General features: G+C 39.9%; 1 protein-coding gene across 1 annotated transcript in view; it reads left to right on the plus strand.

Moving 5' to 3' along the window:
* The first annotated feature begins 10,350 nt into the window (after positions 1-10,350).
* Positions 10,351-17,725, plus strand: part of PALS1 (protein associated with LIN7 1, MAGUK p55 family member) — a 56,713-nt gene continuing 49,338 nt past the window's right edge. The window contains exon 1 of the mRNA XM_074542837.1: positions 10,351-10,533. The gene's annotated coding sequence lies outside the window, so the exon portion shown is untranslated. The remainder of the gene's footprint in view (positions 10,534-17,725) is intronic.

Consider the following 17,725-nt stretch of genomic DNA (forward strand, 5'->3'; position numbering starts at 1 on the left):
GAGTGATTTGCAATTATCCTTTATCTTTATTCACCTTCTTTTCCTTCTTTTTCATTTATGCATACTCCTGTTTCATTATTCCACATTCTCCTCTCTCCTCACCAGCCCAGCAGATAAGCTCTAGGGCCACCAAGCCACTATGAAATCTATTGGTAGTGTGGTCTCTGGTAGACCATATGGCAAATGTCAGCACTGATGGAGCTTTTATTTTTTTTGTTCAGGTTAATAAAAAATAGAACCCATTTGCCCACAACTGACCCAACTGTGTGATCACTGATCCCTGTGCTGTCAACCCCTGTTCACCAACGCCTAATGTGATACTGCAACACACCCATGTTCCCATAGGAAAGTATGAAAAACTTCTGGAAACTCTCACAGTGGCCATCCCACATGAAATATGTGGAACTTACCAGGTGACTTAGCACCTAGAAGTGTTAAGTATTTCTTTGAAGATTAATTAAGATTTATATTCTTTGAAGATTAATTAAGAAATACAAATGGATTTTCCATTTCCATACACTGTTTTTCTTCTTTTAAGGGTGACTTTATTAACAGACCTTGTGACCCTGAGACAAAAGCCAGCTTCTACAGAGCTCATATTTACACTGGCTCTTTGTCTCACCACTATCACCATAAAGTTAGGAGAAACAAATTTAAAACACACCTTTTGGCCCCACTCCAGTAACCATTTCAGGCCAATGCTATCCATATACACATAGATTAAAAAATCACTGCTAATACATAATAAAACTTTCTCTAAATATATCAGAAGCTGACAGCTGGTAGGAAGATTGGGATATAGGACTCTCAGGAAATAAGACAGTAGAATAAAGGCAATGTAGAGACAAGAATGCAGAGAATGTGAGAAAGTAAGTAAGGGGATTATAAAATTTCTTAGCTGATATTTTCCTGCTTCAACTATACCTACAGAGCCACCGTTCTTCTCTTGTCAAAGACTGGATTCTTTACCAACTTCTGGAGATAAGCTGACCTGACATGAATGTCACCTCCTGTATGTACAGCCATTGTCACTAGTGATTCAACGTAATCAAGTCAAGATCCAGAACTAGAATCTCTATTTTTCTTTACAGAATAGATGTCTTATTTTTTCCAGTCATACTTCCAGTAGACCTTTAATAGCTTGAAGTGTTGGCTGTTGCTCACTATTGACTTCTCAACTTTAATATCTTCCTTCACACAATTCTCCATTTTGCTAAGTCATGAAAGTATTCATGAGCCCTTGTTTGTATGCATCAACCTCCTTTTTTGTCCATATGCTCTTACTGTGTGGTCTTTTTTATTGCTGGGGTTTAAGTTTTAAATTTTTTTTGTATTATTATATCCTACCTGTTCTCTTCCTGTTTAGGCAGAAATCTTTCTGCTCATGGGAGACTTACAGGTATCCCTACCTCAACTGCTTGAAAGAAGACAGAAAGATTTTAGTAGGGATCGGTGTCAAAATCTGGATGGGCAGAGAGCAAAGATCTTATCTCTCTTATCTTTCCCAATAGGAGCAAAAACAGGAGAGTAAACACACAGAAAACATGAAAACTAGGTAGGTATGTTTGGAAAATGAATCTAATACATTTAGTTTCTGCTGCTGACTTTGAAAAGTAAAATGTGTCATATTTTTGTCTTCAGAAAATACGCTATTGCAAAACATTTGCAGGTTTACTGTAGAATACAGGTTTTAGTTTCCAGACTTTGGTTTCTCAGATAGATGTTCAGGGCTTTTGAAAGACCATTTCAGCAATAACCTTTTGGGTTCACAAAGATGGGCAATCAAGCAAAAGTGCATGAATATTCAGTGACTGAAGTGCCAGTGGTCTCCTTGAATGCTGAAGGATCTGCATACAGATAGCTTTGATTTAGACTGCCAGTATGTGAAGGAATCATATAGTGTGAGGCTCACTCAATGTTTCCTTTCTGCCCAAAATCAGCAGTATGTCCTGGCACCAGAAATCTGTCTTTTCTGCGTCTCCTGCACTGCCATATGCACGCTGGCTTGCGCAGAAAAGGAGCAGATTTTTTGTCGGTGGTGTTGCACAAACTAGGCAAGTAAAAGTTAGATGGCAGAAGGAAATGAAAACTGTCTCTTATATAAGCATCTGCCCCACAGCAAAGAACAAGGCTTCACCACCATCACTTCCCAAGCTACATGTACACATCAAGAGATGTGCTTGGATGTGTACTACGTTCAGATGTGTCATATATAAGTGCAGTCCATAACATTTAAATATCTCAAGTGTGCCTGCACCTGAAAACAAGGCTTATTACATAATTTACCAATATATGTTTCTACTGCAGACAGAAAAGAGATTAAAAGAGCACCTATTTCATACTCATCCTGGTAGATAATGACATTACTAGGGTAGGCTTATTTATTCCTGAGTTTGTTGGAAATGGTATAATCTTTTTTCCTGCTTTTATTAGGTCAAATACAATGAAAAAAAAAGTGGGAAAAAATACTAGACTTCAGGTATGACAGTTTTTCTGCTATTTATTCACTTCCCTATTGCTATTCCTAATTTAATAATAGATGAGAGAAGCTGAAACTTCATGGGTTGCAAGTTCTTCAGAACAAATTTTCCTATGTACTCATTGCCAATAGATCAGCATTCGTTTGGCCATATTATTAGAAGATACCCTGTGCTTATTCCCTGCTTGAGAATATCCTTGAGAATATAAATTAACTTAATACTCTTTGAGGGCAGCTCATGTGTAATCAGGTTCCAGTCTGGAACACTGTAAGGAACTAGTGAGTGGCAAATTCAAATTCTTGATAGCACCCATACTGTGAAGAAGAGTGAAATAGCATTCAGTATAACTGGAAATGCCAACATTATTTTCCATGGGGAAAAAAAAAAATTCTAGATTCTGTTTATGAACAAAGTAGCACTTACTGCCAAGGTGGTCCCAAAGAAAATGGTTGTAACAGTATATTTTCTGCTCAAGGTACTTCTGCTCAAGTAAGTACTGGGATGACACAAAATTTATGAAGTGCTGCTGTATAAATTTAAAATGCTGAAAAAATACAGATCAGTAAGAGTATTTTCATACTCATCAATGCACAGACTGGGTGCAGATGCTTACCATCAGTCTTCACATAAACTTACACATTAGAAGTGAAGAAGATTAAAATTGTACAATGTTGGTAAATTCATTACATGGATTTTGAGTACTCCTATACAGAGAAAAGCTGTTTATATTAACCAGAAATTATTATTTTGCTAAAAGAGGTAACAGGTATGAATGACTTCATGCCAAGATATGCTGCACACAGTAACTAATAGAATGCAATAAATTTAAGATTTAATTAGGAGTACCTCCCTCATAAGCTAAATACCACATCTGGAGGAGCATTGCACACTGCCTACAATAAAACATTTATTTGCATTCAAACAACCTGTTTGGATGCAAATAACAGGGCCATCAGAAATAACCTTATCTTTAGGAAAAATGTTAAATCCATCAAAATATAGGGATCAGATGCCAAGCAAGGAGTGATTGTTCTCATGAGAAATGACATTAATGACATATAGTCTTTCAAATTCTGAGAGCTGAATTCTTGTTAAGAAATGTATTTGCCCCAATTCCAAGTATGTCATAACCCAAGATAAGCTGACGAGACAGGACTGAAGAATTAACAAAATACTTCCACAAAGACTTTCTGCAGTGGTAAATGTGACAACAGTAACCATAAAGCTCATGACATTTGTTCTGAAGTCATTAATTTGGCAAAGCAAAACCAGAATAACTACTCTTGAGCATTGTGCTTCTCCTGACTGACTGAACAGGTAGATATGGTCCTTTAACTGCAGAAACCATGATCACTGAGAATATCCTGTGCTGACTAAAACTGTCACTCTGACAGACCTCGAAGAGGCAAGGTGTGGCAAAGGACTGCTGCCCCATGCAAATGAAGCTGCTATTCAGCCTCAGTTTACTGGAATCCCATCTAAAATGCTCTCAGGCAATGCTGCAAAGAATAAACAACTTCAGAGTATAGTGTTTCCCGGACTACAACAGTGGGAAGAAGGACGAATTGCCTGAATTGCAAATGTAGTAAAAAATACCTCTTGATTGCTGTGCCTGGAGCAAAGAAAAATAACTCAGCACAGATGCTTGCTGGGTTACATACCAAAACAGGACTATCCTGAGCTGATTCAGTAGACAGGTATGCAGTGCTGGCTCACCGAGCCAATACAGTCCATCAGCTCCCGTGAAAGAAAAATTACTGCTGGGAGAATGACAGTCATTGAAGTTCCTGCAAGCAGTAGAACTAGCAAGCATAATGGTTTTGACTATGCTTTTTAGGAAATATTGCAAAATTGAGCAGTGTTCATGCAGTATATTCCAAAGCAATTTTTGCAACTCTCTGGCAAGATGCAGCTTCATGAGAAGGTTATGGAATTGGCACTGCAGTTTATAGATTTATCCAAGGGTAATGAAGACCATCCATATAGCTCTACACAGCTATGTGAAAAGGATTGTTCTGTTAGTATCAAAACAACATTTTCCTTCCTTAAAGGCAATTGTGTGGCTGCTACTGCTTTCTTAAAGGTATTAGGCAGACCAGCTTTGTTTATGGCATATGACACATATGCTGTAACATGACAAGAATATCATGGTGCTATCCCCCATAATTCACTATCACAAATCAAGCAGCTATGCCTCCATTACTTGATGGGTAAATGAAATCAACTGGCATTTCATAAGGAAGACATTATATTGGAATCAGCATGGACTTCTACAGAGGGACTGGATGCCATACCTGAATTACCTCTGTGCCATGAACTCCAGATTTATAGCATGTGATGAAATGAGATAAGAAGGATTTTTCTGAGCATGGTTCTCAAAGAAAAAAAAAAAGGTTGATCTCAGTTTCAGAATATTTTCAATAAAACGCACAGAATTAGGGATCCGAATAAAGCAGATTTTCAGCAACAATTTTAATGCTGGGGAACAACAGACATGCTGGCTGGCACTTAATTGCCCCAGATGTTGTTTATAATCTGCTGAAAGAAAGCTGAAAAAAACAGACGAATATTCAAGCAAAGGTTTTAAAAAGAACAATTTTGAAATTGATTCTGCCTCATGCTGTATTCAAACATCCATGTTGTTAAAGGTACAACACAGATTAGCCACAAATCTTCTTGTGTCAGTAATTAGGGAAGAGGAGAGCTATCATACTGGGATGCACAAACTGCAAGTCTACACCAAAAAAGACTCATAAACCATAGCATGTAAGATTATGTCAGTGAAAACTGAGAAAAAGGGAACAAGGAGAATCATGATGTTTGTGTTTGTCTTAAAGTATCTTGCACCTGTCCTACTGTACATCTAGTTTGCATTCAAGAGAAATATTTATTGCATTTATAGAATATGTGAACTGTAGTGTCACACTTTTGAGTGACAAAGATATAAAGCTCAAGCTTTACACTGCAGCATGATCAGATAGGAAGGTCTTGTCTTCAACATAATTACCACTTCTATGCTGCCTTTCAGGAAAGATGATTGTACCTGGGAAGAATCTAAAAACCACAAATGACTTACTTCAACAGGATTTACCACATAAGTATTTTTCTTAGGCAGCATCAACTGCTGAAACTTTTGTTGGTTCTCTTTGTTGGTTCTTCCCCTATTTTCTCACAGATCCCTGAGCTATCTCGTATGCTGTAATTTCTTCACAAACTGAGGAAAAGCAAGAATCAGCAAACAGATACAGAGAGATAAGATAATCACTAACTTAGTGGGGGAAAACAGTGGAAGAAGGATAATTTTTATTACCTCTTCTTTCTTTTCTGGATTAAAAATAGTGCCCCAACGTGTTACACTAACAACCTCACTTCCAGTTTTTATTTGGGGCACTCATCTTCTGGGAACCATTCCTATTTCTCAGCTTAAAACCCCACATTGAGGGATGGATAGTACTCCCAGACTGAAGACGTTTCTTCTGGAGATTAACCTTTTTCTGCAGCTGAACTGCTGCTGGGTTTATGACCCTACTCATAAATATTATGAGTACCTTACTTGCGGTTGTACAATTTTTTTATCTGAAGGATTTTAAGGAGTGGCAGAGGACACTAGAAACCAGAGAGGAAGATGTTCCAGCTACCCAGATGAAAGTGAATGCAAAATGAGGTTATCCAATAGGAAATAACCAAAAATTCTAGATGCTATCAAGGAGAAAAACGTAACTGCATTTGAATCCTTGGTATTTGTTGTCCTGAACAATGAAAAATGTTGAAATAAAATTGGATTCCTGTGTTGATTTCAAAATTTAGGGTTTCTATTGCTGGGTTATGGAGACCAAGAACTCTATTTTATTTTTCTTGCTTAATGCAGAATTTGGCTTATGGACTTTGGTGTTTTGCATGCTTCTTCAAAACATTAGATACTGAATGCAACCAGCCCTACATGCGGACTAGCGCTGCTGTTACATTCTTTCAGATGGCTGGGGCATGTGTCTACTTAAGAGCTAATCATCAAATTTGTAGCCATGAGATATCAAATTGCTGCAAATCAGACTGGAAAGCTCACTGACAGATGCTGTCATTTCCCCAGCAACACAGGGAGAATATATAGACAAAGTCTGAGCAGGCAGGAGCTCACTTTCATTCATATTCAATTACAGGTGACATTTAAATGTGATTATCCAAGATATAAGCTATCAATATCTGAAGGCCAAGGGAAAAATCTCTGTGAAGTTCTCAGAGACAGGAAGAAAAAAGTCTGTTTCAATAGATGTCAGACATGAAAGTAGAGAGATAAAAAGAAGAGAACACAATTTCTCAAAGCTGTGCAAGAATTAAAGATCAAGAAGAAAAGGGTAATCAAGATAATAAAAGAACTAACCAAACAAACAAACAGCAGAAAGGTCAAGAAAGAGACTAGAATACAGAATCTGGCATCAGGCAGACAAGAATGCCTTAGGGATTGCATAAAAAAAGTATTTTGGCAAATAAAGAGGGACAACACCAGCTTGGAAGGGGTCCAAGGGGGAGTTAGAAGAGAAAGTACATCTGCTATAGAATTGATTCTCCTGTGAGTTTAGAGATAAAGAGTTTAGAGATAAAGGGGAGGAGAGTTATGGGGCAGACAGATGGGGATTACTTCTCCAACCCACTGACATAAGCACTGGGGCCAGCGAGGCTCTTCTGACAGCACTGCTCTTTTGCAACTGTCTGTAGAACCATTCACAGACTGCAAAGCATAAATATAGTTAAACAGTGACATTAAAAGGAATTTTTCCATGATCCCTTGGTGATTTTTCATTTCCCCTCCAGAGGGCAATGGTTTCAAAGAAAACATTTTGTTCTATGTCAGGCTGATTCCTCAGCTTGAGTCTGAATTTACTTTTTCTCCTTTCTATCGATTGCAATCAGCCAGATTTAGATGGATGACAATTATATCTGCACCCTGCTGGCAAACAGTGACACCAATTCATGTCAAATTCAATTCATCAAAGATGAACATTTTCTTTGTTAAATAATATTTGTCTGTGGAGTTAATGTACCGATCTTAAAAGAAAGTTCTATAATAAATAAAGTTGCCTAAATACACTGATTCTGCAGCTGCAAGCAGGATTTAATGTTTCCATAATCCCAGATAGTAAAAACATAGAAAAAATGTTGTCTAAAATTAAAAAGTTCAAAGATCCAAGCTCACAAAAGGTATCACTTGGGTATTTCTTTTCTGTTCCTTTCTACTTAAAGATAATAACTGAACACTTTGAACAAGACATGGAACAGAAAGCTTTATACTACTTTGGTAAGTAGTTTTCTCATTTCCTTTAAAAGCTGTCTTGGTAGATCCTCATATGAAAGATTAATCAGCTAAGACAAAACAAAGGAAGATTAAAAGCTTTGATCTTCTCAATCATCATTCCACTGTCATTCCTCATCCTCCCATTCACCTTCTTTCTCTGTATATTTTCTTTTTAATTTGAAGATTTTGTTAAATTCAAGCTAAAATGTTTATTTTCTCAGAGTAATTTTTGTGTTCTCAGCATACTACCAAACAGCACCCACAAGGCAAAATGAACGGTAAGAGCTGTCTGCCAAAGTGGTTCAAAACAGAAAGGTTATCTGGGTCTTCACAAATAATGCTGCTGATCCTATTGTGCTCTATTGTGAATCATTTTCAGGTATGACGACTTCTTGGCCTGACAGAGTATTTTAATCTGTTGGATAGAATTAGCCAAGCACATCTCATTCCAGCACCATTTGAATGGATTTGCCAGCTGGGTGCAGGCTAATATTAGGGTTTCTGTGATGCCTTGTGAAAGCCAGAGGGAGGAGATTGGTTACCAAAGAAACAAACAGATCTTTAAGCAGATATATCCAAGAGATATCCCAAGCTCAGTCTTAACCTGGTCTGGTAACCCCTTCTGGCAAAAAAATTAAACTTCAGCTACAGGTACAAGACAGTAAAGGATGGAAATGGAAATTCTAGACCTGATGAGAATCCTCCTTTATTTTATTATTTATATATTAAAGAAAATTCCCTTATCTTGGTTTAAAAATGGCTGCTGGACAACATGCAAATTGGAGGCAATGAGATTTTCTGTGGAAAGGAATGTACAAATGCTATCAGCTGAAGGAAACTGTAAGCAGAATTTGTGCCTTTTTTTTGTCTGACCATCCCAGCCTTGGACGTAGAAAAGAGAGTTCAACAGTGAACAGATAACCTGATCAACCTACCTACTTTTTGCAGCCATATTTCCTAGGAAAGTATGACATTTTGAAAACACCCTTTGGTTCTAAGATCCTTTGTCAAAGTGCTTTCTAAAAAAGGGTTCATGTGAACTTTCATGAACTATGTTCATATGAAGGTAAGAAGAACCATGCTTGGTGCTGCTCAGCCACAAATTACCAGCGTCATGGTTTCCCTCTCTTTTTTATTTCCCAAGTAAATAATTCTGCAGTCCACAAACATCTGTATGTCCTGCAGTGCTCCAGTTGTGTTTGCTTAATGCAAAGCCCCTCATTATTGGTCAGAACAGAAATAGATGTTAATATGTTAATAGATGGTAAATGCACTTACAAGGCATTACTGCCCTGGGGAGTTGGAGCCACAATGTGGATAGGTAAAAGGCTTTCAGACTTTCCTCTGCAGGCGACTGGACAGGACATACCTTAGTGTCTTAAGCCTTTTCACACAGTAAGAAAAACCATAAGAATGTTATTTTGGGACTTCTGAAATTAATTTTTGTATCTCAGTGTTTAGAACAGATCTGAAAGAAAATATAATATAGAGGGTATGATTATAGAAATTGTGGATTTCGCTGTGAAGAATGATAGCATTAAATGGCACAGATTTTTTTATGGTTTAAATGGAAGCAAGGAGAGATGAACTAAGGCAGGTATCTCTTTAGGGCTCAGTTATCTAAGAAAGCCTTTCTTTACTAGTGTAGTTACAGAGAACATTTCTTCTAATGCCTTGAGCAATGATCTAGGCAGGCTAGCCTGAAAAGCCAGGGAAGTAAGGTGCAGTTTGCAGCTCAAAGTCAAACTTAACTATTGCACACTGAAAAGATGTTTCCCTGTTCATGAAAAACACAGCCAAGAGTATAAACAACCCGGTAAAACTACTTGTAACCTCCTGTTTTCTTCATCGTTCCAGACGGTGTGTTACGGGCACCTTTTGTGGCACAGCCTCCCAGAGGCAGAGTGGACTCTCGATGAGATTAAATACTTTTTCCCCACACAGGCTCCAGCCTGGCTGGGGTGTTCAAGCTCGGGTTGAGGACGCGGCAGCAACAGCAGCAGGCGAACGAGGGGAAGCCAGGGAGGGTGGATGGAGGACAAAGGGCTCGCAGTGGCCCGGTGTGCCCCGGGCCCAGCGGAGCTGCAGCGGGCGGGGGCGGCGGCCGGAGTGGGCGAGCAGGAAGGAGCGAGAGGCCCTGCGGGCGAGCCGGCTCTGCTCGGGGCTCCCGAGGTGGTCCCGCTCGGGGACGCACAGAAAGCCGTGGGAGAGAGACGGGAGGTGACGGCGGGAATGGACTGGACTGAAATGGGCTGCCCAGGGAGGCGGTGGAGTCACCGTCCCTGAAGTGTTTAGGACTGGCCGCGGCACTCAGTGCCAGGGTCCAGCCAGGTGGTGCTCGGTCATAGGTCGGACTCGACGATCTCAGAGGTCTTTTCCAACCTACTCGATTCAGTGATTCTGCGAGGAAGGACACACAGAAGCAGTGCACTTATCACGTGTCCCCTCCACCTGAGGGCAGCCCCAACCCGGCAGCCCCGACCACCCCTACGCCCTCCGGGGCAGCGCCGCGCTACCCGCCTGGCCGAGGCGGCCGTGGGGCGGCCCCGCGCCTGCGCGGCGGGGCGGGGCGGTGGCGCTGGGGCGGGCGCGGGGCCGGGCCGGGCCGGGCTGGGCGGCGGCTGCGCAGCGCTGCGGGGGCTGTGGCCGGGCGGCTCCGGGGACTGGGCGCGGGGACGCCGCGGGACGCCGGAGACTCTGAGTTCCAGCCGGCGGCCGGGCCCGGCCGGAGCGGAGCGTGTCAGCGGCGGAGAGAGACAGACGGTGAGCGGAGCGCCCGTGCCCGGCGTGCGAGCAACAGGTCCCGCCGCGGAGCCGCGAGTCTCGGCTGGCCGGAGCCTCCCCCGCGGCCACGGCGCCTCCCCCGCGGCCACGGCGCCCGCGCAGGCCCCGGGGTCCGGCCGGGCCGAGTCCGGGCGGGACGGCGGGGCATAGCCGGGTTCGGCGGCTCTCGGGGCTCGGCCCCGGGCCCCGCGCCCCGCTGGCCGTGGCCCGGGCTGTACCGCGGCCGCGGGTCCTGGGCGAGGCGGCCCCGGCCGCGGCGGCTGCAGGTGCGGGCGGCGCTGCCGGGAGCGCGGGGGCCTCCCGAGAGCGGCTCCTGCGGCTTCCCTGCCGCCCTTTGTCGGGGTGCCTCCCGGGAGCTTAGGCCCCGGAGTTGTAAGAAAACCTCCCGCACTTGGCTGCGTGCTCTCTCTGCGGACTTGTAGCGGGTTGTGTACGTGTTTAAGCAAGGGGGAGGGAGGAACTTTAGGCCCCCCTCCCGTGCACTTCTGATGCTGTGGCAGCTCTGTGTTTGGAAATTATTCCAGTGAAGTTTGTGCTTCGTATTGGTTTATGAAGCTTTGCGAAGCTAAGTTAAAGCAGGTTGAACGTGAGCGACTTGCAGTGCGTTTTACAGTCTGTAGCGCACATCCCGCTTTGAGCGGCTCCGTGTGCCCAGAGCTGTAGTGGAAATGCTCTTGCGGTGCTGCCGCTTTCCTAGCGGAGGCATCGAGCCTGTGTGGTGGGAGGGAGACGCACTACAGCCAGGCAACAAAGACAGACCGCGTGAGAAAATGAAATTAACTTGTATTTGACCTTACTGAGGGATATTTATATACAAACAAAGGCTGCCTAAAATAATAATATTGTTAGATGTCTCACATGGGACAGATCCACGAAAATAACTTCATGAGGGATATTAAAAGGGGTAAATAAGTGATATGACGGTATTTTCTTTTAAAAATGAAGTCTCTATTGGAATTATTTAGGCATACACTATGTCCATAGCTCACTGAATAGAGCAAAATACTTTCATTCTAGATACATGATGATATATAGCTGACTGCAGTCAGGCTTCTAACAAGTGACTGATAGTGATCTTCTATGTGTCTGCTGCTTCTTTTGCCTATGCCTTAAACGGATCTCTCCGTCCTTTTTGAGGATTGAGGTGTTTTTTATGAATTTGTAAAAAAGTAAGGTATCTTTATATTGTCTTTACACATGTGAGTCTGCAAGCTTTTGGATTGGACATGTTGTCCAAATTTTCACAGTACATTTTTTCTTATGATCATATTAGAGCTGTTACTACACATCTGAATGCCAAACGATTTAGAGTCGGGCTGGATGATACACATGTCAACTCTTTTCCAACATGCTGTGCTTAAAAAAAAAATCCAGTATTTTACACATTAAAAGCTTAAGTAATGGTTAGCATTGTAGACACTTTTAAGAAGGCATCAAAAATAGCGTTTTAAAGCAGTGTTGTAGGATGTTACATTTAATTATCATTATTGTTAATAAAGTAATAGAGGTTTAAATGTTAGTCCATGGTCACAGAACTCTTTTTAAAGTAGTTTTTCAGAGTTTACATTCTTCTAATGTGTGTCATATTACTTTGCAATGTGTGGAATAACAGTGGATGATGATGTTTTTCTGTATAGAGTTAGCTGTTGTTAAAGACTATAATTTTACTTAGTTTTTATGGAATTTCTTCTTAAAAGTTCTGGACTTAGAAGTGTGCATCAAAATATCAGTAGACTGATATATCTGGCTTAGGAATTTGCAGGAGTTACTTATGACCTTTGAGAGGTGACAAGCATCTCTCAGTACCTCAACAGTACGTGATAAAGAACTATGGAAAATGCAATGCAGAGGTTGGGGTTCATACCAAGAGTTATGGATACTGAAAACTTAATGTAGTCTGAAGTTTATGTGCATCCATATATTGATCCTTGTTCATAATTACATTTATTGTAATAGAAAGATTAAATTTTCCTAATACTTCATTTGCTGCTTTAATTAGCATCTCCTGCTATACTTAAAAGTTGCAGGCTTTTAAAAAACTTACAGCATTTTTAGATGCAAATTCTGTTATGTCTCTTCAAAGATTGGATCTTAACATCAGAAGTTAACTGTTTTAACTGTTTCAGCTACTGGTTTTTTTTCTCAGTTTGTACTTTGAAGTGCAGTCCTTTTACAGTGTTAGGCTTTTAGAATGCTGAAGGCTAAAATTTCAAACAGTGTGCTACTTCCTAGAAAGCAGGATTTGTGTTTGTATTCGTGTGCCGTGTTTAAAATTTTTAAATGTTTAACAACTGACATTTTTAAAGTACTTTTTCAGTCACTGTTGCAGAAATACTCGACATTACGGTATTTGGAAGACTAATTACTGCCTTGAACATGCATTTGAAAACCACAAGACTTTTTGTAAATTTTAATTAAATACTGCTCTATTGTTTTCATTTTATTAATGGGCAAAGAGAGGCATTTGTGTATTTGAAAACGTTAGCAGTATGTCCGTGGTGGAAAACTCGGTAGAAACAATTTAGGTGGTGGTTTAAAATCAGGTCTGCTGGCAGAGTTGCTTTTCTGGTGCGGTTGCCTACCTTGGAGCTTTTTTCAATAGGGTGGTTCTGACAACAGGGGCACTTTATGTACACATCCTCTTTCCTTCACTCCCAATACAGCTAGACAAGCTAGACAAAATAGTTCAAACTAAAGTATGAAGCAGAAGAAAGAGGAAATTGTAACTAATTAAATTTATATCTGAGACTATTTTAAAGTAAGCTTTTGTTTGTTTTTTTTTTAACGGGAGGTGATCAGCTCTATATGTCTGTTGGTAAAGACTTGTTTTATAATGCTGTCTAATTGCACACTAACACATAGCTGTGTGGGAAGAAAAAAATGCTGTAACTCTCAAAGGTTGCAGCAGTTAAATTAGAAAGCAAACACAGATACCATCAGTAATGCACACTTCTAAAAGGAATGCCCCACTTCTGTGAAGACCTAATCTTGCACACTTCTCTTTTGGCAGAAAATGTTGCATTTCCTTAAAGAGGTGGAAATTATTTTGAGTACCTACCCAGCATATTGAGATTTGGATTCAAATCATTCTACTCTTTAGGGGAGCTGCCAGTTCCCAAAAGGAATATCTTAACTGCCAGACCAGTGAGTGTTTGGTTTGATTCTTGAGGAGTAGTAGTCACTTAGGAAGGAAGTGAATATGTAGCCCAGGGACTTGCTTGATCAAATACAAAATAATGATATGGATTCAGGTCTTCTTTCCTTCTTACAGACAAAGTGTTGAAAGAGTAAAGGAAAGGGATTTTTCTTGGGGGTGGTTTATTTTCCCTAGCATGATGTGAAATTTTGAAGAATTAAATCTCTGATCTTTATGTTTATTCTTATCTGATTCGGCCGGTTCCTACTCAAGTTGAATATTAAATATCTGAACAGTACCTGTAACACTTCATTTTAGAGCAGGTCTTGGTTGTTTATTTGTGGATTGTGGAGTCTAGTAGGTGGCATGGCATTTATGTTCCCTTGTGGATCTAGTTCTGCTTTGTTCTAAGACGCCAAATAATTAGATCTAGAAATGTAATTGTTTCAACATACCTGTGATTATTATCTGCTATAATAGGGCTGGTCAGTGACTTGTGTTTCCTTAAATTATTTGCCTGTTGCATCATGTATCTATTCTAGTTCTGGCAATAATTGTTTTCTTAACAAAAAAAAATAATGAATAAGAAATAGCTAATAGGTTTTGTTTGAACATTTTTAATACTTGATTTTGCCTCTAGTGTTCTATTGTTAAAATTTCAATTCTGTGGTTGGAAAAAAGGCTTGACTGTTGATACATGTGACAATACAGCTCATGGTCTTTAGAGTCTGAATTTGCTGTAATTTATCAGCATAGACAGTAAACTCCTCATGTCCTGCAGAGGTCTAACAAAAGAATAGATGTTAAACAGAAAATCTGGGAAAATATAGCTTTATTTAAGAAATAGAAGATAAAAACCAAACCACAATTTTCATTCTTGTACCAGGATGCATCTTCTGGGGAAGCTATTTTAGGTTATGTGTGGTTATTTGGCTGTAACAGATAGTTCAGAAGACTCTCAAATGTGGGAGTTTTTCTGGGGAAAAGCAGTTTAAAACCAGGAATGATTTCTGGCAAGGATATATTAGAAGTGATAGGACAGTTAAGAGGTCCTGTACAAAAGGTATTAGGAGCACTGGAGTGTGGTAATAGTCAGTATGTTAGTATCTAAATCAGCCTGGGTACATGCATCAACTGAATAGTGAGTGTGAATTGGGTAGTGTGAATCAGCTTTCAAGCTCTCTAGAAAGCTGAATTCAGTAAAACCATAAACCTTTGATAACTGGGAAGTGCCAGTGCAACCTCAGCATCTGGTCTTTGACCTGGTGATGGTGCTGGGAGGTGGCTGGTATGCATTCCCAGTCTGTTTCCAAGGATAACCGTATGTTTTTAAAGTCAGGAAGGAGAGGCTGGAAGAGTGTTCATTTAGGTACCAGTAGTTTTGAGTGGAGTTCAGAGTAAAATGTGTGAGCTCAAGGGAGGACGATGTATGCTGGTACCCAAAGGAGTCAATTCTCATTTTAATAGTATATTGTGAAGAGTATGTGAGCTGTGTCATATCATGAGAGTGATTTGTGTATATTAAAGAGGAATGAAACTTTAAAGAGCTTATCTGAAGGTAGATAAAATATAACTGACGTGATGGCATAGTAAAAACACTACTGAGAGAAATTACTTAGCTTTTGAGGTTTTCTGGAGCCAAATTTTGATCTTGATTTGGGCGGCAGAGAAATCAGCAGGGTCAGCTCTCTGAATATTCAGGTAAAAACCTAAATGTTTTCTTGGATCTCAAACCTGAATATTCAAGTGTAAACCCAAGTGTTTTCTTAACTGTGGTGATCTTTACAATTAAGGTCAGTGGAGGTGGGATGTTTTGGTAATGCATTGGCTGTTAGTCACTTATTTAGAAATCACTGGTTTTTAGTGTGGCAGAGGAGAAAACTAGGGAGGGAAGCAAGTTTGTCTGCATGATGTTTGTGGTACTGAGTTAAATTCTTTACAGTCACAGATACCATGGCAACTTTTTCTTTTGAATGTGATGCCTTTGTGTATAAAGCTAAGGCCTCACCTTAATATCAGATCATGCAGTGTTCCTGCAATGTTGTGGTTGAGAGCTTGTGATTGCCCTTGTTTGTCTTGTTTTATCAAATTGCCATTTACTTGTCAGCTACTGTTAATTAAACTTAAGAGAGATGAATTATAGGTTAATTCAGTGTACCTTGGCTAAGATAATTAAAGTTGCTTTAATAGAGAAACTGTGTTATAGATAACTGCGTTGTGCATTGTAGAAAATGGCAAGTCTCGTATTGGCTAAGAGAGCACGTTGCTAATTCCTCTGGTATGTCTTGTTTTCTGAATGTTCTCTCATCTCTGAAAGCAAAGCTCAAGCCTTTGGGTTAAACATCGAGATTTGAAATGGGTGAGGGTTTGTATTGCATGGGTTTGTATGATATTGATTGTACTTCTTACAAATGTATATAATTGTTTTCAGAGAACTAATCTCTTCTTCCCAGTGTCTGAAAAGCTGTGTGATGTCAGGAGAGAAACTCTGGTCCTCTCTTACTGGGACAGTGTAGCATTAGTGGACATCACGTGCTTTCACAGAATTAGTTCCTGTGGGATCAAGTGGTGATGGAATTGCTTAGTGCCACTATGCAATGACATTTACATTTTGTTTGAGTGATATTAAAAGTCCTCAAATGCAAGAGAGAAAGAAATTGGTTTAAAATGAAACTGGGTACATGTATTTAAGGATGGTGATTGTTGTACAAGGGTTAAAACCAACATAAAACAAACTCTTACCATTTAATTTTGTTTCAGTAATCAAGATAAGTTCTAAATTAGTAACCTAATTACTTACAGGCAGGAATTAGCACAGTGTCTTAGTGTAAAGTGAGGTAAAAGCTGATCAGCTCAACATTGTCCTCTTGGGCTGACTGACTAAAATTACTTGCTAGCCTCACGGTATTGGTTTTGTTTTTGACAAGTGGAATAGTCTGTTTCATATTTATGTTTTTAAGAGTATAAATAACACTAAAAATCCATTTAAGCCTAAGTTCTTGTTAGATTTGTAGACTCTTTCAATGGAATTATCAATTTAATTCTTTCCTGTTCAGAGAATATTAACTTAGTGTGTGTTGTGATCTTCTCTCAAGATTTTAACCATTGTCATCAACACTTCTGGTGAGGTGTGTTCCTTCAAGCTGATATAATGAAGGCCAGCTAGAAGTCTGAAGAGGCAAGTTGCTTGACTTCAATGGAAAGAGAGCAGCAGTTTGAGGATTCTGCAGTCAGGAAGAGTCTTTTCTGCTTTTCAGCCTCCTTAGATTTCTTCTTTCTTCATTAGCTCATCAAGCAAGATGTAAATAGTAAAGACTGAAAGTGTATCCCAAGAAAAGCTAAGAACTGAAAAAGTAAATGTCACTTGTACTTCCTCCCAAAAGATAAATACTGAGGATGATTTTAAGATAACAGGTGAAAAGCTCTTCAGGTAAAGTCTGGTTATTGTTCTGTATTTTGTGGGTCATTTATTTCTTTAGGCTTTTGTTAATTTTGAAGTATGGAGAAGTCAAAATGATACGCAATGGAAAGCTATTTTTTCTTGACTGAAACAAGAGAACCCAGCACCTAATAATATATATTGAGGCAGCAGTGAAGAGTTGGTTTTGGCTTAAAGCTTATGAAGTAATTTTTAGGTTAAATGCTAATGTTTTGTGTCTATTTATTGAGACTAGTACACTTACTGCTATAAGGGATTAGTCTTAGGATCACTTTTGTAGAGTCATGATATACTGTTTTTCCATAGATCTTTCCTGATATAATGTGGACTTATATTTCTGACCATGCTTTTTTAGCCCCTTGTTTGTCTTCTTGACTCTTTCCTTCTGCAGACCTTCAAACATGAGTCTGTCTGTTCTCTCTGCTTAGGGAAGATGAGCAAAACTGGGAGGGAGGCAAAGGTTCTGTGTTGGATCACACTACTTCTCTTTCTTTTGGGAAGAAGGACAAGTTATGTTTACTTTGTCAATTCCTACATTTCCTTGGGAAGCACTTAATGAAATTTGTCCTGTAAAAATGTGGTAGGTTATCTCAGCT

Source organism: Zonotrichia albicollis, chromosome 6 (assembly GCF_047830755.1).
Source record: "Zonotrichia albicollis isolate bZonAlb1 chromosome 6, bZonAlb1.hap1, whole genome shotgun sequence".
Lineage (NCBI taxonomy): Eukaryota > Metazoa > Chordata > Aves > Passeriformes > Passerellidae > Zonotrichia > Zonotrichia albicollis.